Here is a 23960-nt window from a genome sequence, read left to right as displayed (position 1 = left end):
GGTTTCCTGTGGAACACTTTCCTAGGTGCTCTGGGCCAAGTTGAGCCCCTTCTTAGGGCGCTCCATGCCTCTATCAAAGCCCTTACTAGAATGACTTGTGCACTCAAAAAGGCACCCCTAGGGGCAGCATCTGGACATGCTGTCAGGAGGGATCAATCCCTGGAGAAGGACATCATGCTTGGTAAAGTACAGGGTCAGTGGAAAAGAGGAAGACCCCCAACAAGACGGATTGACACAGTGGCTGCCAACAATGGGCTCAAGCATAACAACGATTGTAAGGGTGGCACAGGACCGGGCAGGGTTTTGTTCTGTTGTGCACAGGGTCGCTGTGAGTCAGAACCAACAACACCAACAGCGGTAGCATCTAGCTTTCCTACTTCTGTAACCTCAGCACCCTGTATAGTAGTATCAACAGCAGGAGCTCCATAAATGCTGAAGGGCTAGCAACCGACATTATACCCTGTCACATCAAGTTAGTATCAAGTGAGATGCTATTAAATGAGAATGTAACAACAAAATGTGGAAGGCACTTAACTGTGATGAGGAAGAGCCAGGAAATTCAGACAAGTTGGGCTACAAAATCAAGACACAGTCCTTCTAGGCCACTCATTTCCCACAACTACACAACTACCGGATCACCATGTCTACTCTGAACGAGGACCATCATACAGATAGACACACATCCACTCTAATACTTGATTTGAAGGTCTCAACAATTCCATGAGTTTCGCATGGCAAATAACCAGTAACATTTTATGAGTAAACTGAGGTTCAGAAAGATCAAGGGACTTGTCTGGGTTGCTACAGAAAATACCTACAATGCAAGATCTTAGTTCTTCAGTGATACGCAGGTACGAGGGATCATAAAAACAACAGGTCAGAGCTAAAAAGGAACTGTAACTGTTCAAAACTCATCATCTATCCAAACTTGTGAAAATTAAAGATATCTTCCACTATTATTAAAAGATATTTTAAATTTTATAATTATTCAGATTAATGTTTGTCTTACTGCACTAGAATATCATGATATGTTTTAGATTACTAGCATTATCATGTCTATTGCAGTAATACATTTGTAGTCATATGGTAAATAGCTACAGGCATTGTTTTTCTGAAATAAGGCCAGGATGTATTAAATCTGTAGTTCTTTATGATTGCTAAAGTAGCCTCTATTAACCCCAGGCACCAAAATGATATTATTTATTATTAATAAACATTAGAATTAGTGAAATAGTAATAATAATTAGTCCAAATATTGTATTTGGGGACACCATGGCATTCTCTGAAGCCACAGAGTAGTGGAATCTCTCCTTTTGCCACTCCTGTTAAAGAAGGCAGGGGGCTAATTACTCCAGCACTTCACATGTTGTTGTTGTTGTTAGGTACCTTCTAGTTGATTTCAACCCATATGACAGAGCATAACTGTCTGATAGGGTTTTCTAAACTGTAATCTTTACAGAAGCAGATCACCATGTCTTTCTCCTCCAGAGCTGCTGGGACACTGGGACAGGTGGAACCACCAACCTTTTGGTTAGCAGCTTAGTGCTCAACCTTTTGCACCACCAAGCCTCCTTCTTCACATGCATATTAGCTCTACCTATTTTTTTATATTTGCATAGTAACTTACCTTTTCAAAGCTCTTTTTCTATATAGTTTTATTTACGTATTACAAAAATCTTATAACAAGGTGTCTAAGTTATTAAGAGCTACTATAACAAATACCACAAGTGGATGACTTTAACAAACAGAAATTTATTTTCTCACTGTTTAGGAGACTAGAAGTCCAAATTTAGGGCACAGGCTCTAGGGGAAGGCTTTCCCTCTCTGCTGGCTCTGGAGAGGGGAAGGCCCTTGTTCCTTCAACTTCTTTCCTGATTCCCTGGTGGTCTCCAGGGAATGTGGTGGCACAGTGGTTAAGAGCTCAGGCTGCTAAACAAAAGGTCGGTAGTTCAAATGCATCAGCTGCTCCTTGGAAACCCCATGGGGCATTTCTCCTCTGTCCTATAGGGTCGCTAGGAGTCAGAATCAACTCAAGGGTGATATGGTTTTTTTTGTTTTTTTTTTCCCCTTGATTTGGTGACCTCCATGTGGCATGGCATCAATCTTCCCTTCTCTGCTTTTCTCACTTGCTTATTTTATTTCTCAAAAGAGATCAATTTAAGACATACCCTACACTAATCCTTCCATTAACATAACAAAGAAAACCCATTCCCTAATGGGATTATAACCACAGATATTGTTGTTGTTGTTAGGTACTATCAAGTTGGTTCCGACTCATAGCGACCCTATGCACAACAGAACAAAACACTGCCCGGTCCTGCGCCATCCTTTCAATCGTTGTTATGCTTGAGCTCATTGTTGCAGCCACTGTGTCAATCCACCTCATTGAGGGTCTTCCTCTCTTCCGCTGACCCTGTACTCTGCCAAGCATGATGGCCTTCTCCAGAGGCTGATCCCTCCTGACAACATGTCCAAAGTATGTAAGACGCAGTCTCGCCATCCTTGCCTCTAAGGAGCATTCTGGCCGCACTTCTTCCAAGACAGATTTGTCCGTTCTTTTGGCAGTCCACGGTATATTCAATATTCTTCGCCAACGCCACAATTCAAAGGCATCAACTCTTCTTTGGTCTTCTTTATATAGGAGTTAGGATTTACAACACAATTTAATCCATAACACCAGGGCAAATCCTTTTTATTCCAGTTCACAGAAAATTGAGGCAACGCCTATGGTCATGTAATTAATAAGAGTCAAAACAAAGACTGGACACCAGGCCTTCCCACCTCTAGGCTTACAGTTATTCTACAAAACAATCATAGATTCTCAGCTATGGATTCACCAAACTGTAAGGGCCATGAGGCTAGAGAGAAACCATGTCTGATTTGCTCCCCACTCACTATGAGTCAGAATTGACTCAGCATCAGCGGGTTTTGTTTTGTTTTGTTTTTTGGTGTCTAGCACATGGGAGGCCTGGTGGCACAGTTCGTAAAGTGATCGACTGCTAACCAAAAGTCTGGCGGTTTGAAATCACCAGTGGCTCCTTTGGCAGAAAGATGTGGCAGTCTGCTTCCATAGAGGTTTACAGCCTTGGAAGCCCTACGGGGTTGCTATGAGTCAGAATTGACTCAATGACAGTGGATTTGGTTTTGTTTTGGTGTCTAGCATAGTAACTGACACATAGTAGGTAGGCATGCAATAAGTACATTATTTGGTGAATGATTAAATTTGCTTTCTTGGACTTGCTTAAGTTACCTGTATGGTAAAATGGGGCTTATCACATCACCAAATATTGTGGCTTTTTAAATGCTATTGGCATTATCAGGAATAACCAAAAAGGAAAATGCTACCTTTTCAAAACTGTGTATGTTAATTCCCAAAGAAATCCGAATTCTGGACCCTGGGTCCCACTTCTACCCAAAAGATAACAAGTGGCATTATTTTCAGCTTTCTGGAAAATAAAGAGTTGGATTGAGCAGGCAGGTGGAGGGGTGAAAATAGAGACTCAGCATGGGAAAGGAAAAACTGACTGCAGGTCTCAGGCCTAACAGTGACCATTTGCAAGGCTGGCACAATGGTGCACCTGAGCTAACTTACCACGGCAAGAAACGAGTTTGCAGGGGAGTGAGGACTCACCCAGAGGACCCATGTAAGCTAGAGAGTATCTATTCTGGGGAAGAAAAACATAGCTTTGAGGCAGACCAAGCCCAGGAAAAAGGCCAACAGAGGCCAGGAGCAGGAAAAGTCACGCTGGGCACAGCTCCACAGCCTGACTATAAAGCTCTCTGTGCTTGGCTAAGCTAGAGCAAGGGAGAACAAGGAGGAGCCGGCCTCCTTCACCTTATCATGTGCCCACCCACTGGCCTCTCCTGCCTGCATTGTCAACAAGGACCCAATAGCTTCCCTTCCATCCCTGAGAAAGGTACTCAGAAATGAGATCACAGAGGCCTGCTAACCTGGCCAACAGTTTCTTTTTCTTTGAAGGACTCATTACCATCACTTAGAGCTCCATCTTCCCCCACTTCCTAAACCATATATCCAAGCATACGTATCCCACTATCATTCTGGTTTTCTGTCTGCCATCACATCGTATTTCTGCCATCATATCGTATTTCTAATTCTTTTGGGATTGACCATATCCGCTACGATCTAAAGATCATTTTTGGCTATGCTTCTATAAAAGCCCTTCTCCACCATACATTCCTTAATGCTTCATACATTATTATGGGGACAAGTTATTCAAAATAATTAAGGTATGAAGTATTCTGAAGAGTGAGTCATTTAGATAACTGAAGGCTAATTTATTAATAACCAAAATGTTTCTATAGCCTTGTTAAAATAAATAATTCCTTAATAAACAGAGTACATAATAGTTCAAATATGCTTTATATAATTTATAAATTATCAAATTTAATAGTTCAAAATTCTTCTCAACTTTCAAGATCCAGTCTGAGTCCAAACACCTCCTTAAAGCATCCTCTGATCTCCTCTCGCCAGCTCCACCCACTACCAGAAATAACCTCTCTTTCATCTGTGATCCTCCAGCATTTTGATTACATCTCCTTCACAGTACATAGCATAGTCTGCTTGGGGTAGTCTGCTTCGGGTTAAGAGATTTAAATGAACCTTTTCTAGCTTTTTAGATAAGTTCCTTGGGACCAGGGGCCTTCTCCTATAACCCCATGGTATCTAGTTCATAGCAGGCAGGCAAACACCCCACAAATTAAATACTCTTAGTGATTCAAACATTATAAAAAGCACCATATGTAGGACAGATAAGTATGATATTAAAGTGTAAAAAAAAAATTACATGTTATTAATCATTAAAACACTCATTGGTCTCTGTTCATTATTCCTCAGCTTTAGAAGAAAATGTTTTTCTAAAAGGGAAAAATACTCAGAATTCCTTTTTTTTTTTTTTCCTAAAATTGAATCGCTTTTTGAAAATCTCAATGTACAAGCTGAAAAGTTCTGGTTTAGTTGGCATTGCCACATTTTCTAGGTCTCAAGATGTGCATTCAACTAGCTCCCCGCAGTACACCAGGGAGAGAAGATGGCAGGGTAGAAGGATGTGGTTAAGTGACAGGAATACAACCGAGATGGTTAGGCCCATGTTTGGCACTCAGTTCACCGGTTAAAAAGCCAGGCTTCTCAGGCTAAGAGAAAATAAGACAGGGAACACATGCTAAAGCAAATCAAGTTTTAGGCTCCAAGTCCATAGCAACCACTTTTAGCCAGACTGACAACATTTGTTTCCCAAAGTTTTAGTGTTTCAGTATGACAAACTGAGTTCTAAGCAAGGTTTTAAGTACTCTAAACACTGCAACTCAAACTCAGAACCTCCTTATTGGCAATAGCGGACTCTCAGTGGTCAGCCAAAGAGTTATCCATGAACCGTTAACTCCAGGTTCCTTCCCCAGAAGCTATTCTTTTACAGGATTCTTCTTCATCATGGAAAGGAGAATTTTCTTGGTGAAAATAGGGAGAATGGGACAGTAAAACTGCTGGCATCATATTAAGTGTCTAATCATACATACGGCCCCATGAGGTTATCATGTCTTTGGCTTATCATTAAGTAAATCTTTCTTTATCCAGCATTTAAGAGACAGAATTATACCACATAAGTTAATTTTATGGATAACTAAAGCATTAAAATATGCTCATTTATGATGAAAAGCTTTCTGAACTGTATTGTTTCCTTCTCAGCCTTTCTGAACAAAAAATCAAAAACCAAACCTGTTGCCGTCAAGTAGATCCCGACTCCTAGAGACCCTATAGGACAGAGTAGAATTGCCCCATAGGATTTCCACAGAGCGGCTGGTGGATTTGAACTGCCGACCTTTTGGTTAGCAGCCTAGGTCTTAGACACTGCGGCACCAGGGCTCTGTTTCTGAACAAACCAAAACATAATTTGACCTATTCATTTATTCCTGTTGAACAGAATAATAACTATGATCAATTACTGTATGCAGAGATGACTGAGGTAAACAGGACTGTTTCCCTCTACAATAAATGTCCTCGAACTGCCATACTTTGAATTATTTTGTATAGCTTTTCTGTTTCCGTTGTTCCCAGCTGTCCCTTCTTGCTGCTGTCAGTGTGCTTGCCTCTCAGGCGTATTCCCTTAATTCACTGCTGCTGCTATGTGATGGACCTGGAAAGCCAAGCTTTTAAGATTCATGGGCTAAGGCTTGCTCCCTCCAGTCTCACCTTGCTGCAGTCCCAGGCAGTCTGCTTCCAGACCCCTTGTACTTAACCACTACAGCACATTTCCCAGACTTGCCTATTTATAAGGAATTACTGGGGGTGGAGTTAAAAAAGAACACATTCTCAGACCCCTTGCTTAGAAATTTCTAATTTGGCGGGCCAAGGATGGAGCCTTGGAATCTGTATTTTTAACATGCACCCTCAGCTAATTTTCATGACCACGCAAGTTCAGAAACACAATACTACATGTCACCAGTGGCTGCTCCCTGGAACTGGGATTCCTTCAGAAGCCTAATTAACCCAGAACAAGGCTGACTCCTTCCAGAGAGACCCTGTAACCAATAAATCTTCTAGGTCATTGCTCTTCTACCTCCCTCCCATAGAATCCCCTGGTCCCCTAAGGCACCTGCAGAATGGCCAGAACATCTCTTCTTGTTGCTGGTATCTCTGACCTCAGGTCAATCCCTGTTTATTCGCTGAAGACTTCGCCCACCTTCCTTTGCTCTAACCTAGATATCCTGCCAGCATTTCTGATGGCTTCTCTAACTATAAAAATGACCCAAACAAGACTCTGGCCTCTCAGTTTCTTCACCTTCTTGCCTTTATTAACCTTTACTTCATTTCAGCTATTCATGTCTATAGCAAAACCCAGGGATCTGCCATGCCTAGTAATTAATTGCTCCAACTCTGAAGTCTTCCATTCACTTGTTCCTCTCTGACCACATCCTATTACTCCATCACTCTGAATACACCCATTCTTTACCTTCATCAAGATCTCTGATCCTCCTCTCCTCCTTATCTGGCCTAGACACCCTGATCTATCCTCTTATTCACTCCCTGCCCAATACTCTCAATTCCCCTGTTCCACTGTCTTTCTGCCTGTTGCCCTGCAAACCGCAACACTGGCTCAATCCAACTATATGCCTTCTTTGCTCCTAAAACAATGCAGGTGAAGACTAGTGGCACCCCCAATCAGTCCATGGTCGCCTACCTCAGCAGGGCCCTGAGTATTGCCTAGAGATCATGGACATTGCCCCTAGTCCATTCTCCCTCCTCCTCACTTCAATCTGTATCAAATTCCATTTCTCCTCTGACCTTTTCCCACTTACTCTTAGCAGACAACTTCATACTCTGTTTCATGGAGATGATGGAAGCCATCAGACTAGCACTTGCTTAAATGCCATCCCACCCAAAAATGCTCTCTGACTAGCTACTCCATCATAAGAACTGCCAAGCCCATTGGGCCTACTGTTCCCTTGGTAGATTATCTGAAGTAAGCTCCCTAGTAACAAACATTACTGAAATAAGCAGAAATGGTAGTGAGTACCTTTATGGTAAAAAGAAAAACAAAAAAATGGTATGGCCAGTCTCTCCGAAGATCTTTCTCCTCTGAGAACCCTTCTAAAGATGGGAAGAAGCTTTAAGAAAGAAAGCAAGCTACCTTACCTCACAAGCATTTAACAGCTTTAAATACAAACATGAAGTTATCACACATCAATAAAATAAGTATAAATCCCAAGTCAGAGTCAATTCCATGAATTTTTATAAATGTAAAACCAGGGTCAGTGAAAGAACACACATAAATTAGTTATTGGCTGTCTTTCACATTTACCCAAACTCTAATTTGTTGATAGGGCTACGTGTCTTTTCCTGAGCGTTTTCGTTCCTTATAACAATAGTAGCTAACACTGATTGGTTTTTATGTATAATTCTACTCCTCACAATGACCCCCTAATGTAGAAACTACTGTTTTCCTCCATTTACAGCTGAAAAAATAGACTTACACATGTTAAGCAATTCGGACAAGGGCCTACAGCTAGAAAAGGGGCAAAGGTAAAATTAAAACACAGAGCCTGTATGCAAATTAACCTATATGCTTTGGCATAGTGGTCACAGAAATTTCCCAAAAGAATGTAACACCCTAACCTAAGTGTTCTTATTTCTTATATTCCTATATATGCTTAGAAATAGAAATGCGAGGACTGGTCATATATTAGTATTATAGCATATTTCATACTTATGCATTCACACATTCATATTGGAAGGGAGTATGAATGAATAAATGGGAAGACTGTAAAGTCAGAGCATGCAGATTCAATACCCAGCTCTACCACTTTCTTATTTGTGTAACTTTAGAAATTACTTAACTTCTCTAAGCTCGATTATTTCAACTAACAAAAGAATGATAATAATACGACCACCTCATTTGAGTTCTTGCAAAGATTGAAAGAGATAATGCTTGAATGCACTTAACAGGGTACCTGGCACATACAAGGCCTCCAAAAAAAGGTAGTTGTTATAATTATTCAAAATATTTTGAGGCCCTGCACCACTGGATTCTAGGCAGAGTGATGGGTGCTGGAGCTGTAGCCATAAAATAGGTCAAGGCGTTCCTGCTCTTATAGGAACAAACAAATAAATGAAATGCTTGGAATTTAAGTGACATCAGGAAAGGCTTCTCTGAGGAAGGAATGTATGATAACAGCTTCAAGAATGAGAATCTGCATGAATTCAATCCCCAAAATGTGAAGACTGAGCCAGGCCCCACCTTTCCACTTCTCAATCATTTCTGTTGCCAGCTGTCTATGTGGCACACACTCTCTCTGACCCTAGTCACCCAGAGCTAGGACAGATCTCACAAGGTAAAAAGCCACTGCCCTTCAGACTGCCAAACAGGCAGACACCAGCTGTAAGTTTGGGACATCCACACAACACCCGCACTTTCACCTACTGGGTCCCCCTCACTTTCACAGAACTCATGGAAGATATTATATGTACAACTACCAGTTTTATTATAGTAAAAGGACATAAATCAGGATCATTATAATGAAGAGATGCACAGGCAAGGTATGGGAGAGTTCCCAATGCAGAGCTGCCATGCCTCAGACAGGGCACATTACCCTACCCTTCACCAACCAGGAAGCTCCCTGAGCCTTAGTGTTCCAGGCTCTTATTAGCCAGTCCTGCATGACAGGCTAAATCATGCCTCCTGAGGCTAGTTGATATTGGTCTGACAGATAAGTCTTTTCTGATCAGACCAGATCATACTTGCTAGCACAAATCCTCAGGTGTGGCCTGAAAGTCCCAGACCAAGGCACCTCAGTTATTCCAAGGGCTATTTCTCTGGTACCAAGGACAAAAGCCACCTTTCTTAGGGTAAAACTTTACCCCACAGGATGTTTTAGCAGAGACCAAATATTTGAGAAGGGTCTCTTTGTATGAGGGAAGAGCAAGGGCAAGAGTGCTGGGCAGAGGAAGGGCCTGTACAAAGAAAGAACTTGGCATGTTTGAGGAACTGATGGCGCTCCAACCTGCTGGGAGCATGTCGAGCAAGGAGTAGAGGTTAGAGAGTGAGGTAGGGGCCAGGCGACTCAGGCCCTGAAGGTCAGAGTAAGAAGTATGGGTATAAGTCTAAGTGCTGTGGGAAGCCACTAAGCAGGAGAATGATGCGATCTGGCTTACTTTTTAGTAGGATCACTCTGGCTGTTGTGGGAAGAATGGGTTAGAAGAGGACAAGAATGGTAGCTGGGAGCCCAGCTAGGAGGCCAGGGCAATTGTCAGGCTGAGAGAAGATGGTGGCTTGGTTAGGAGGATGGAGGGAGGAAAGAATTTGAGATGTTCTGGAGGCTAGCCTGACAAGCCATGCCGATGGTTTGGATTTTGGGTGTGGAAACAGGAGGAATCAAGGACTACTTCAGGTATCTGGCCTGGACAATGAACGGACAGTGATTACGTCGACAGGAAGACTGGCGGGGGAGAGGAGTAAGGAATGAGGAGTACAAACTTCAAAGTTTGAGTGGGAGCTAAAGAGATCAATTTTGGAGATGTGAAGTTTGAGAGGACTATGAGGCAGCATCTGAAAATGCAAGCCTGGAACTGGACAACAGTCTGGGCAGGAGATGTAACTGAGGGAGTCACTTGCATCCAGAGGGTATTAAAGTCCTGGGAATGGATGAGATCCCTTAGGAAGAGAAGAAGATGACAGAAGCAAGGTAACCAACTGAGGAAAGAAAAAAGAAATCAGGTTGGTAATCTAAAACTGAACACGGCAATGTAGCCCACAAAAAACTACATAGAAGTACCCCGAGTACATGCTCGATAAATGTCTGCAGAACAAAAATTCTTAACAAATTCCCTTTAGGTCTTTAAAAAATATATATATTTTTTTTTTTTTACTATTTTTTCCCCTAAATTCTTGTATACTTGGGCCATAAGGTCAATGAAAAGTTTTTGAAGGTCCCCATTTGGGTTGTGTTCAGAGATCCCCTTAAGAGCAAAAAGTATTTCTTCAGGAGCTCATGAAAAATTAAAAGTAGCCTACCTGAAGTTCAAGCCTTTAAAAAGCGTACACTCACACTATATCCTCTCTGTAAAAATTCTACCCCAAGGTAAAACTTTTACCATCCTTATAAATGAAAATGCAATTACACGTTTCACTGCAGATGTTGTTTCATCCTGAAAGATGAAACTGGTACTTTCAGACAGTTCAAGAGTCACATGAGAGATACGAAATGCCCAAAAGGTCAAGGATTTATTTTAAAATGTTAAAAAAAAAAAAAAAAAAAAGGACCATAAGTATACCTGCTAGGTCATCCAGAAACTGATAAGCAGGGAGTTGAAAAGGATAGAATTGCCAGGAAAATAAGTAAATATAACAGCTATTCCCCAAATGAAAACACATTAAAGCTGCAATTATATCTCTGGGTATCGGCTGACACAAAAAAACCCACTAATGTTCTTGAGACTTATACTATCACTAAGATCCACAAAACTGAAATCACAGCTGTAAACATAACTAGGACACCTTACACTTTTCAAAGATTTCCAAGGTAACACAAGGAATAAGGCGTAAAGAGAGCCGGTAACGTTTGCCAAAAACGTTCCTTTCCTCAATTGTTCAAGTCGAGACTAATTCTTTTTAAGATCTTAAGCTTCACTTTATAAAATTCTTCTCAGATATGGAAAGGCATAGAAACTCCTGACTTTTGAGGTATTCTTATTCCACCTCATGATACGGTTATCTAGAAGTCTAGGAGGCTACCAAGAAAGTCACGTGAATGGATAATAAGCATTTATTCATTCATTTAACGAACATTAAGCACCTACTATGTACCTGGTAATGTTCTGAGCCCTGAGGATACATCAGTGAAAAGACTCACACTTCCAGATTAATGGGGGTAGAAAGATGATAAGCCAACAAATATGTATTTTACCAAGTGGTAAAGGCTATGAATAAAAATAAGAAAAAGCACGAAGGGTAGGGGGAAGGGGTACAGTCAGAGTAGTCAGGGAAGGCCTGAGAAGGTAACAATCTGAACAGAGACCTGAGGGAAGTGAGGGAGTCAGCCATAATATCTACGGACTTTTTTTAGAGCTCCAGGCAGTGGGAATAGCAAATGCAAAAGCTCTGAGACTGGAGCAGGCTTAAAGTTTTGTTGTTGTTGTTGTCTTAAGGAACAGCAAAGAAATACAGAAAAAAAAAGTCTGGAAAGGTTGGAAGTGAGGACAGAGAGGTAGCCTGATAGGTCAGGGCAAGGACTTCAGGTTTTACTTTATGATGAGATGCTACTGAGGGCTCTGAACAGAGGATTCACATGATGATTTACCTGTTAAAAGGATCATAAAGTGATACGAGTTTCTATTCATAAAATCAAGATGTATTTCTCACTATAAGTGAAAACAACATACAATGAAACAGTCCTACAGTACTGTAGTATTTTTGTAAGAAAATAAAATATTTATACATGGGAACAAAAGACTAAAAGGACAAATACCAAACTGGTTTGCTGTGGTTTGTGGGATTTCTTTTTTTTTTTTTTTTCCTTACACTTTTCTTTGTTTTTCAATTTTTCTACATTAAACATAAATTACTTTTTAATGTTATCTTTTTAAAAAATCTACTCCACAATGAAACTGCCCTAGTCTGAAATCTTACTTAAATATGGGGAAAAAAATAAAAACAACCTGGGGAGCATTTTCTCCAAAAATTACCCGTTTCCAATGCAATGTTTGCCTGTCACGAACCACTGCACAAATCAAGCATTGCTCAATGTATCAAGGTCACAAAACCAACTTGGTTAATATGTTTATCATTACATAGTAGCTCTGTCCTCCCCAGCAACTTTGATACCATCTTTCCAAGGCAGCACTAGAAGGGTCCTTTTCATTCACTTCCTAAGTCTCTTTGATACTCCTTTGCTGCTTCTGGATTTTTCCACTGTATGTTTCTTAGAAACAAATTAAGCCCAAATAAATTGTTCCAGTTAATGAAATACGCTTTTGGCTCTTTCCTCATGGCTGACAATTATCCGGCAAAATACCAATTGTTTCAGGACACATTTTCTCTTAGTTTTGAAACACAGGCAGTCGCTGGGTTATGAACTCCTACTTGCCCTGTAATGTTACATAAATTTGCCTTCCCTTTGAAACACTGAACCAACCCCCCACATAAAACGAATTCTTCATCACAATCACCTCCACTTGCTGCATGTGTGGCTTTTTAAATCACTGAAACGATTTCAAGCCATTTCTTGCACTAAAAAAAAACCCCCAAAAACCAAACCCGTTGCCATCCAGTTGATTCTGACTCATAGTGATCCTATAGGACAGAGTAGAACTGCCCCATAGGGTTTCCAAGGAGCGGCTGGAAGATTTGAACTGCCAACCTTCTCGTTAGCAGCTGAGCTCTTCACCACTGCGCCTCTAAGGCTAAACAAGAACCTTTTGCACCTGTTCCAACTTCCTTACAAATTCGACGTAAAGCCTCAGGAACAGATCTGCTACCGGGGACTGCCTGTACTGCAATACTAAACCAAAACTAAACTCATTGCCATGGAGTGGATTCCAACTCATAGTGACTCTATAGGACAGACTAGAACTACTCCCATTGGTTTCCAAGGCTGTAAATCTTTACAGAAGCAGACTGCCACATGTTTCTCCCACGGAGTGGCTGGTTGGTTCAAACCACTGACCTTTCATTTAGCAGCTGAGAGCTTAACCACAATGCCACCGGGGCTCCTTACTACAACTCTAAGTCACCATGGCTTCAACCAACCATGGATCAAAAATATTTGGGGAAGAAAAAAATTTCCAAAAAGCAAAACTTGAGTTTGCCATGACAAGCACTAAGCTGAATCCACTCGAATGAAGTGATATGTAGACATACCCTGCTGTAGCCTCCCACCAGTTCACAGAAACCCTGGTGGTATAGTGGTTACGTGTGGCAGCTGCTAACCATAAGGTTGGCAATTCAAATTCACCAGGTGCTCCTTGGAAACCCTGTGGGGCAGTTCCACTCTGTGCTATAGGGTCACCTTGACTCGGAATAGACAGCAACAGGTTTTTTGTTTGCTTTTTTTTTCTTTGTCAGTCTCTCCCCAGCACTCATTGTCTGCGCATTGTTCAGCCAGCATCTCATTCATTTGATAATTGTGTTGTGTGCACCCTTTGTTTCTGTGAAAAAATGGCTCCTAAAAAGCAATTAAATGGTCAAAGCAATCCTTCAAAGGCTAAGAGGGAGCATAAAGTGCTATCTCTCCACAACAAAAATCTTAAATCTTTTGAAAAGTGGCGTGTCACTTGCCAAAGTGGGCCGCAAGGTCGGTAAGAAGGAATCCAGCATTTGTACTACAAAGCAGAAAGAAGGTGAAAGTCATGAAGTGTTAGTGCTCTCCCCACAACAGCAAAAACCATCTCTCTGGTTTGTGATAAAGTGCTCGCAATGACTGAGAAAGCATTAAGTGTGTGGCTAGAGGACATGTCACAGAAGCATATACCTGTTGATGGCAAAATTCCTAAAGAAGCACTTAGCCTCTACGAGCACTACTGTGAGGGGGTTGAAGAGAGTGAGAGGAAGGAGCTTCAGGCTAGTAAGGGATGGCTGGCTAGCTCTGTAAAGCACTGCAGCCTCTAGAATTTCAAGACCATGGGAGAATCGGCTGATGTCGAGGCAGCAACATCGTTCCCAGAGGAGCTCAAGAAACTCAGAAGAGAAAGGCCATCTTCCAGGGCAAGTCTTCAATTGTGATGAAACAACTATTTACACAGTGTTTACACTGTGTTAGATATTAGAAGTCATCTACAGATGATTTAAAGTTTATGGAAGGATCTGCGTAGACTATATGGAAATCCTACGCCATTTTATATAAGGGACTTGAGCATTCTTGGATTTTGGTATTCCTCCTGGTGGCATAGTGGTTAAGTGCTACAGCTGCTAACCAAAAGGTCAGCAGTTTGAATCCACTAGGTGCTCCTTGGAAACTACGGGGAAGTTCTACTCTGTCCTATAGAGTCACTATGAGTTGTAATCACCACAGGTTTGATTTGGTTTGGTTTTGGGGGGATCCTGGAACCAATTCCCTGTGGATACCAAGGGATGATCATAAATGGAAACTACTGTAGTCCCTTTTTAAATTAAGGATGTGTGGAGGCCGTATGAATAAATATTTAGGAAATCTAACAAGTTCCCAGGAAGCTATACATAAGAATCACCTGGGGATCTTGTTAAACTGTAGATTCTGATTCAGTATATCTGGGGTGGAAAATGTATACTCTCAGCAGGGAACTTGTTAGAAATGCAAATTCTCAGCAGGGGTTGAAGCAGTTGGAAGCCCTGCCTACCTAACACCCTCCCACTCCCCCCTCCTACCCCCAATCACGTAACAGTTTCTCCCAGGGCACAAGCCCAGGGCAATCACTGCTCAGAAATGCAAACCATGCAAGTCAAAATTACTCAAGCTCTCAAACACTTTCCACCAAGCCTCACATCCCACCCACTCCCTAGTCACTTCCGACAAGCCTCTCTGAATGAACATCCCAATTTGGGAAGCTGAACAAGCCCCAAACGCCGCTCACACCCGATTCCGGCAGCCGGGAACATTGGGCCCAGGTTTACTGTTTTTGCTTAGGGCAAATAAATGGGCCAACAAGGGACCCAGGTTTATTCTCTATCCCGAATGGTTCGAGTCCCGGTCCAACTGCTCGCCCGGAGCGAGCTACTGCTCTTTACACCAGAACCACGGGCTGCCATATCCCAACGTGCTGCGCTGAGCCCGCGGGAGTGGGAGCAAGTGGCTCTCGGCCGCTCAGCATCTCGTCCCACATCTGTCAGGCCCTGCCTCCCACCCCTCCGGCGCGCACGCGGTGCTCACACGGGGCGCACATTCGGACACGCTCCCACCCGGGCAGGCGGGCGTCTGCCGACACCCCCTTTCCAACCACCTCCCCATGTTGCCGCTTTTCGCAACCCTGTGGTCCCCGGGGAGCACACTGACACCCAGGGGCCCACCCACAGGCCCCCGAGGCCCCTAAACCTGGGAGGGGGGCGATGACAGATGGGTGGAGGGCGGGGCTTCGGGGGGAAGGGGCGGGGCCTCCCACAAGGGGGTGCTGGAGGCTGACAGAAAGACGGGGGGCAGCGGGCGGGAGGGCTTGGCCGGCACCGCGGGTAGGGCTGGGGACAGGCGTGGCTGGCAGGAGCTGGCGCAGACATAAGGGGCTGACGGGCAGAGAGACACACAGACGCTGGGGACTGACAGCCGCGGGGGCACACGGGGCCGGCGGGCCGCGGAGGGCGCTCACCTGGCAGCGGCGACGGCGGGGGCGCCCGCGGCCGGGCCACTCTCCCCGCGCTCCCGACCTTCCTCCCGGCGGGCGGCCGGGCGGCCGGCGCAGGCCCCGCGGAGGCGGCGGCGGCGGCGACGCCGGAGCCGCGGACTGCTGAGCGGCGGGGACGCAGCTGCACCAACGGACTCCGGGCCGCTCGGCTCGGCTCGGCCGCGCTCGGAAGCGCTCGGCTCCACTCGGCCCCGCTCGGCTTGACTGGGGGCGTGGCCCGAGGCCCCCCGCCCAAGTCGCCTCTGGCGCTCAGGGGGCGGAGCTTTGGAGCAGGCTGCCCCCTGACGTCGCGGGAATGGCCCTTCCCCTGGGCGCATGCGCGGGCGTCTGCCCTGCTGTCACCCAGTGCAAGCTGTGGCTGTGGGGCGGAGGGACGTGGGCGCAGTGGGCGGATGCTGCGAGTCTAGAGGTTCCCGGCTTTTGTACTCCATATCCTGGTCTCTCTAGAGGACCACTTAAGGAGGGCCACACCAGGCTAAGCTTTCAAAAGGATGTAGGCAGGGTAGGCGTCCTGGCCCCTGCCAGCCTCCCCAAGTCCAGTGTTTCCCAACGAACAGCGCCAGGGGCTGCTCTTTCTTTATCCCACCCAGCGCTTCACTGCAGCTCTAAGTCTCTTCCGTTTCTCAAAAAAAGAAAAGCCTCTGATCACCGCATTCTTAACATTGAATCCTCCGGTACTTGAAAACTTTCAGGAATCCGGCAGCCGCCTCAGGTCCAACAGTTGTGTCTTTTTTGCTTCTACTCTGCAACTTGTAACCGCCTAGGGTAGAGGTAATGGGATGCGACCCTCTTCTGAGTCTTTGTCACACATTCAAGGCACCTTTTGTTATGGATCCTACGTCTGTAGCAAATATGGTCAAAGAGTGGTCCCCACCTTTAGAATCGAGGGATTAATAAACAGCAAGCCCCTGAAGTTGAGCTGGAATACCACATCTGCATCTTATTGGCTCAGTGACTTTGGACTTAATATTTGGGTATTTAAATGTTCATCCATAAAAGGGAGATGAGAATATTAGTAACTAACCCAAAAGGACTACTGAAAGGATCAAATGACAGTTCAGGTAAAACATTTTACACAGTACTTACGCGTAGTAACTTTTCAATAAAAAGGGCCGACTTTAACCTCAAGTTGCATTATAATCTTCAGATTCTGAAAAGCAGTGAACTTATACATATATATTGAGCAATATATCAAATTTAATAAGTCCAGCGTTAAACTCCTGGACTTGGCCCTCAACTCCTTTCCTGGTTTTTCCCCATCTCAGTTAATGTCAACTCCACCCTGTGGTGATGCAGGCCAGATCACTGGAGTCATCCTTAACACTTCCTATCATATCCCACATGCAATCCATTAGCAAAATCTGTCAGCTCTGCCTTTAAAACATATGCTACTTCCAACTGCTTGGCACCACTGCTAGTACCCTCACCTGACCCCTCATTTTTTCTCAGTGTGGATTATTGCAGTAGCCTCCTACCTGCTCTTCCTGATTTCACTCTGTTCCCATATAGCTTGTTCTCAACACAGTAGCCAGAGGGACTCTGTTAAAACCTCAATCAAAATATGTTTCTTTCCTGTACTAAACCCTCCAGTGGTTTTTCATCTCATTCAGAGTGAAAACCAAAATCTTTTCAAGGACTTCCAAGATCCTAAGTGATCTGCTGCCCCCACCCTGACTTTGTTACCTCCGCCACCTCTCTGAGTGCACCTCTTTCCAGGATTCCACTCTACCCTTCATTCCAGCTACACTAGCCTCCTTCCTGCTCCTGGAACATGCAAGCTTGCTCCTACCTCAGGGTCTTTGCACTTGCTGTTTCCTCCCCCCAGATATCAGAAAGGTGCATGCTCTCACTAGTCCCAAATTTCTATTCAAAAGTCATCTCCACAGAAGGACTTCTCCAGACCACTCTACTAAAATATCAAGTCCCAGAACCCCCATCACTCTGTATCCCCTCACCTTGTTTTACTTTTCCTCATAGCCCTTGTCACCTGAACAGTACCTGCATTGTCCCTGAGGGCAGGGATGTCTGTCCACCTGCAGCATCCGGAACATGGTCTGACGTGTAGAAAGTACTCAATTATTTCTTGAATGAATGAGCATATATAGAGGATATATTGCTCCAATTTAACTTCATTTATTCAACAAATTTTTCTGAGCATCTATTCTGAGTTAGGCACTGTGGGAAACAGGTGAACAAGGCACTCTCCCAAACCCTGAGGAACATGATATTTTGGAGTAGACAGACACATAAAGAGATATTTCTGGCAGAAAATATACAATACTAGATGGATGTGCCAACTGCCTTGGGAAGCACAGAGAAGGGTACAATTAACAGAATATAAGAAAGTAAGGGGAGGCTTCCCAGAGGAGGTGGCATTAGGGCTGAGTCTGAAGAGTTGATGAGGAGGGACTCCAGGCAGAAGAAACAGCGTGTCCATATCAGTTAACACCAGTGGTTTTTATGCAATGGATCCAGACACACCTGAGCTGAGAGCTGTGTCACAAATAATGTTTAACCAAGGAGGCAAATTTTTTCCCTTTAAAAAAAAGCAGATTCCAGGTGATCTCTGTAATAATTTCAGTCACTCACATTCTGATGAGCATTCTTGAACAGGAAAGAAACTGCCAGAAGTATAGCTGTTGCAGTAGAATTACAACCTGAGAGCCGTGGCATTGGAATAGGCTACACCTGTGACCTTTTTTTTGTGCCAGGGTCTAGAGGCAAAGAACATGCACTGGTTAGGAGTTTGCTGGCTGCAAGTACCAGTAGCCCATTGGGCCAGTTTAAGGACAATAAAAGGGGAATTTACATTAAGGCTTTTGAGACATTGTTCAGAGGCCAGGGACAAGACATCTGCTGGGCTTCTGGGCTCTGGGGCATCCAGAGCAAGGAGAACCGGTGGGACTCTCTCAGCAAACTTTTCTCTGCTTCCAGGTAATACAATGGGAAATATGGCTACCAAACACCCCCAAGTACGTGACACAATTGCAGCTACCCAGAAAAAGACTTAAAATCCCTAATCATTCCAATTCCAAAATCCCAGAGAAGAGGCACTAATTGACTCAACTTGAATCAGTTGCCCTCCCCAGCCCCACTACCAGAACAATCATAGCCAGCTTGTAGGTCATGAAAGTTGCCAGGAACACAACCCTGTGGATCAAGCTATGGGCAATTACCAGAAAAAAGGGAATTGCTTGAAGTTGAGGAGATCTTTTACAACAGAAGTTCCCCCATAGGACTACTTACTCCATGTGGTAGTAAAATCTCAGGGAAATGAGGCACCAGATTACTGGGCTGAGTGCTGTGGGGACCATGGTCTCAGGAAACACCTAGCTCAACTGGCATAACATAGTTTATAAAGAAAATGTTCTACATTCTCCTTTGGTGAGTAGCATCTGGGGTCTTAAAAGCTTGTGAGCGGCCATCTAAGATACTCCAGCAGTGTCACCCCATCTGGAGCAAAGGAAAATGAAGAAAACCAAAGACACAAAGAAAAGATTAGTCCAAAGGACTAATGGACCACAACTGCCATGGCCTCCACTAGATTCAGTCCAGCACAACTCAATGATACCCGGCTACCACCACTTACTGCTCTGAACAGGGATCACAACAGAGGATCCCAGACAGAGCTGGAGAAAAATGTAGAACAAAATTCTAACTTAAAAAAAAGAAAAGACCAGACTTACTGGTCTGACAGAGATTAGAAAAACTCCAAGAGTATGCCCCCCAGGACACCCTTTTAGCTCAGTAATGAAGTTACTCCTGAGGTTCACCTTTCAGCCAAAGATTAGACAGGCCCATAAAACAAAATGAGACTAAATGGGCACCCCAGCTCAGGGGCAAGGACAAGAAGGCGGGAGGGAAAAGGAAAGCTGGTAATGGGAAACCCAAGGTCAAGAAGGGGAGAGTGTTGACATGTTGTGGGGTTGGCAACCACAAAACGTGTATTAATCATTTAACGAGAAACTACTTTGCTCTGTAAACCTTCATCTAAAGTACAATAAAAAAAAATCTCAGGGAGACTTTTTGATAGTGACACAGGAAATAGTTATTGAGTTCCTGATTTCTGCACAGTAGGGAAGCCTTTTTTTTTTAGGTAGCATTCAAAACAGGAAGTCCCCCCCCCAATAAAAAGATGAAAACCAAAACCAAATCTGCTGCCATCCAGTCCATTCCAACTCATAGCAACCCTACAAGACAGAGTAGAACTGTCCCATAGGGTTTCCAAAGCTGTAGCCTTTCTGGAAGCAGACTACCACATCTTTCTCCTGCTAAGTGGCTGGTGGGTTCAAAACCACTAACCTTCAGGCGAGAGCAGGGCTTTGAGCGGGTTAGTCTAGTTCGAAGCCCTGCTAAGAATTTGCATTTCTAACAAGTTCCCAGGAGATGCTAATGCTGTTGCTTAGGGACCAACTCTGAGAGCCACTGGCAGAGCAGTGGTTCTCGAAATTTTATTATACATAAGAACCACCTGGGGATTTTGTTAAACTGTAGATTCTGATTCAGGGTATCTGGGGTGGAAATGCAAATTCTTCAAAACCAGCTCGAAGCCCTGCCGTAAGAGCTAGTAGGTGATTTGCCATATGTGCTTTCCCCCTGTCACAGCGACAGACAGTGCTTGAGATGGCGGCAACTTCATTAGTCTGGATCCCAGGGTGAGAAGACATGTAGTAGTAACCCCAGTTGACCCACGGTGGAAATACAGTGTGAACAAGAAATAAACGTTTGTTGCTGTAAAAACAATATTTGGGCTTATTTGTACCACAGCAAAACCTAGCCTATCCCGACTGATGCACTTTGCCAACATCCAGTCTATCCCCTTCCCCGTTGCACAGCATTGAGGCTAAACCCTGACTGTTGTAAGCCAGCTGAAGTAACCTCTTTTGCCTTGTATTAACTGCCATCAGGGATAGGCCTATCACCCAGACCTATATCAATCAGTGCCTGATATTCTCCTCACCATAATAATTAGATCGAGCTCTCCTAGCTTGGATGGAGCCTTTCCTTGTATTTCCTTCATTATCCCCAGGTTCCCTGGCTGGTTGAGAAGCCAGAGATTGAAGGTGGAGTTGACTTGATCAACTGGCCATTCTGTGGTGCCAAAGAGTCCCAGTGTTTCTACTTCTCCCACGGCCCACCCACACCTTGGGTCTCTCCAAGTCAAGGGATGTTAATATTCCCTTCCAGAACCTTCCCCTTTTTTCTCTCCCACCGCCATCTTTTTTAAGTACTGGGTAGGTACAGAGTTAAATTAGTCCAACCCCTCAGTTCAAAGCACTATAAGATATTCTGTCCATACAAAGCCTCACTCCTATTTTCCATAAGCCCCCTATAATATTGCAACTATGATATTATAAATTAAATAACCCTACATATTTTACATCAAAATGTTGTCCTAGACAACTGGAAGTCTCATATACTGCTGGTGAAAATGTGAAGTGATACAATCACTTTGGAAAACTGTTTGGCAGTTTCTTAAAGTGGGACCCAGCCATTCCATTCCTAGGTATTTATCCAAGAAAAATCAAAGCATATTATCTACACAAAACTTAGACACAAATGTTCGTAGCAGCTTTACTTGTAATATACAAGACCTGGAAACATCTCAAATATCCATGAACAGGTGCATGGATAAACAAATGTGATACATCCATACAATGAAATACTACACAAAAATAAAGATACCAGCTATGGATACACACAACATGGATGCTGAATGAAAGACCAAACCAAACCCATTGCCACCGAAATCAGTTCTGACTCATAGGGACCCCATACCACAGAGTAGAACTGCCCAATAGGGTTTCCAAAGCTGTAATCTTTATGGAAGCAGACTGCCACATCTTTCCTCTGTGGAGCAGCTGGTGGGTTCAAACCGCCAACCTTTTGGTTAGCAGACAAGTGCTTAACCACTGTGCCACCAGGGCTCCTTTGAATGAAAGAACCCAGGCAGAATAAGAGTTCTTATCACATGACTCCATGTATGTAAAATTCTAGGAAATATAAACTATAATTTACATTAAGTTGTTACTTGGGGATGGGGTAGAAGAGGGGTATATTACAAAGGTGCATGAGAAAACTTTTGGGGGTGATATGTTACGGTGGTGGCTTCATGGATATATACAAATCAAAACTCGAATCGTATACTTTAAATATGTGCAGTTTATTGTACATCAATTATTCCACAATAGAACTGTAAAAATATTGTGCTTTAAGCTGTTTTCCCCATTTACCATTATTCAAGTTCCATCCATGCTATTGTATATACATCTAGTTGGTTGCGTCTCACTGCTGGCAGAATTCCAAGGAACACATCCACCAAGTTCTACTAACTCACTCCCCGAAGGCTTACCTTCCTCCATTCCCTATACTATGAACCATACCATAATAAACATCCTCCTCCTTGTCGTCTTAGGAGGAGCCCTGGTGGCACAATGGTTAAGTGCTTGGCTGCTAACTGAAAGGACAGCAGTTTGAACCCACCAGCTGCTCTGTGGGAGAAAGGTGTGGCAGTCTGCTTCTGTAAAGATTACAGCCTTGGACACTCTGTGGGGCAGTTCTACTCTGTCCTATAGGGTCACTGTGAGTTGGAATGGACTCGACAACAATGGGTTTGGTTTTCTGGTTTTGTCTTCTTATGGATCTGAGCAAGCTCTCTTCTAAATATGTGTCCACAAGTGAGATTGCTGTCCTATGTGCCCTATGAATAGTTTACTAAGAACTACCAGCTTATTTTAGGTACCTGGGTGGCACAAGCTGTTTGCAATTGCCTGCTAACCTAAAGTTTGGCAGTTCAAACCACCAGTGCCTTGGAGGCTAAAGGTTGGCGGTTCAAACCCACCAGCACCTTGGAGGAAGAAAGGCCTAGAGATTTGCTTCCTTAAAGATTACACCCAAGAAAACCCTATGGAGCAGTTCTACTCCTCAACACATGAGGTTGCCATGAATTGGAATCAACTTGATAGTAGTGGGCTTTGTTTTTTGTTTACCAGCTTATTTTGAAAAGTGCTGAGCAAGTTTACCTTCCCACCAGTGGGCATGAGAGTTCCCAGTCTCCCTCACTTGGGTTACCGACCCTTCACGCTACAAGTCAAAGGGAATGCTTGTTGGTTACTAGTACCCACCTCCTGCCTGAATTTGACTTCTTGGTCACTGACTAGTAATTCTTCAGGCTGTGCCACAGGCCTGTGGCCATTCCCTAGTGACTTAACAGGAGGACTTTCTTCTCTATTTCTACTTTTTTTAAATCATGTTTTGGGGAGCAGTGCAGGTTATGATGGGAGCTCTACAGCCTGTCTTTCCTGGGCACTTCCTGGCAGCCTCCAAAGGTCCCCCGACTTGAAGAACTGGTCCTCAGTGCTTGGGCCAGTGTTTTAAGCTGCCAGGAATGCAGTGACTCAGCTGGTCGCTCGGGGACACCTCGGTGAACAAGGCCACGGGAAGGAAGTCATTACACAGACAGCTGGGCTGTAAAAAACAAAAATACTCCACACACCAAACTCGACAAAGCAGCGTGGCTGTGTGTTCCATGACTCAACAGGACTGCTTCTAACACGTGGCACGAAGCTCAGGACCTGGGCACACAGCTCTCGCCCCCTGCTGGTGGCTCCGTGGAGCTGCTAGAAGAACTGATGAGGAGGGGACCCCAGGAAAATCTGTGACCATTTTCTCTCTTTACCCTCTCCACTCTGTCCATGGCTCCTTTATTGTCTCCCTTCTCCTTTTCCCTGGTATTAGATACTCCATACCCCTTGCCCTTAGGGAGGAAAAAGCTAGAATTGAGCATTTCAAACACGCTGGAGAATTGGCTTAGACGTGGGGAGATCAAGACACTGGCATCCTCAGAAGGCACTACTGAATCGGGAGATACTGGACAACTCATATCACCTGGGGCAGGGTCCAAGGGCACTGGGGAAAGAGACCAGAGGCAAACAGGCCAGCAACAAGGGATGTGGACTGCAAGCCAGCGGCAATGCTATCAAGGATATGAACACTCGCTAATCCTTACTGAAGACTTTCTATGTGCTCAGTGAGCCCTGGTGGCGCAGTGGCTAAGGTTTGGCTGCTAACCAAAAGGTTGGCAGTTTGAATTCACCAGCCATTCCTTGGAAACCCTGTGGAAGCAGCTCTATGTCCTATAGGG

General features: G+C 44.1%; 1 protein-coding gene across 4 annotated transcripts in view; it reads right to left on the bottom strand.

Annotated features, from left to right (window-relative positions):
* The window catches only part of ZHX3 (zinc fingers and homeoboxes 3), a 130991-nt gene extending 114990 nt beyond the window's left edge, over positions 1–16001 (bottom strand). For all 4 annotated transcript variants that reach the window (XM_049869972.1, XM_049869971.1, XM_049869973.1 and 1 more), the window contains exon 1: positions 15782–16001. The gene's annotated coding sequence lies outside the window, so the exon portion shown is untranslated. The remainder of the gene's footprint in view (positions 1–15781) is intronic.
* Between the last annotated feature and the right edge of the window lie 7959 nt (positions 16002–23960).

Source organism: Elephas maximus, chromosome 25 (genome assembly GCF_024166365.1).
Source record: "Elephas maximus indicus isolate mEleMax1 chromosome 25, mEleMax1 primary haplotype, whole genome shotgun sequence".
Classification (NCBI taxonomy): Eukaryota; Metazoa; Chordata; class Mammalia; order Proboscidea; family Elephantidae; genus Elephas; species Elephas maximus.
Note: the sequence above shows the minus strand (reverse complement) of the source record. Positions and strands in the feature narration are given on the sequence as shown.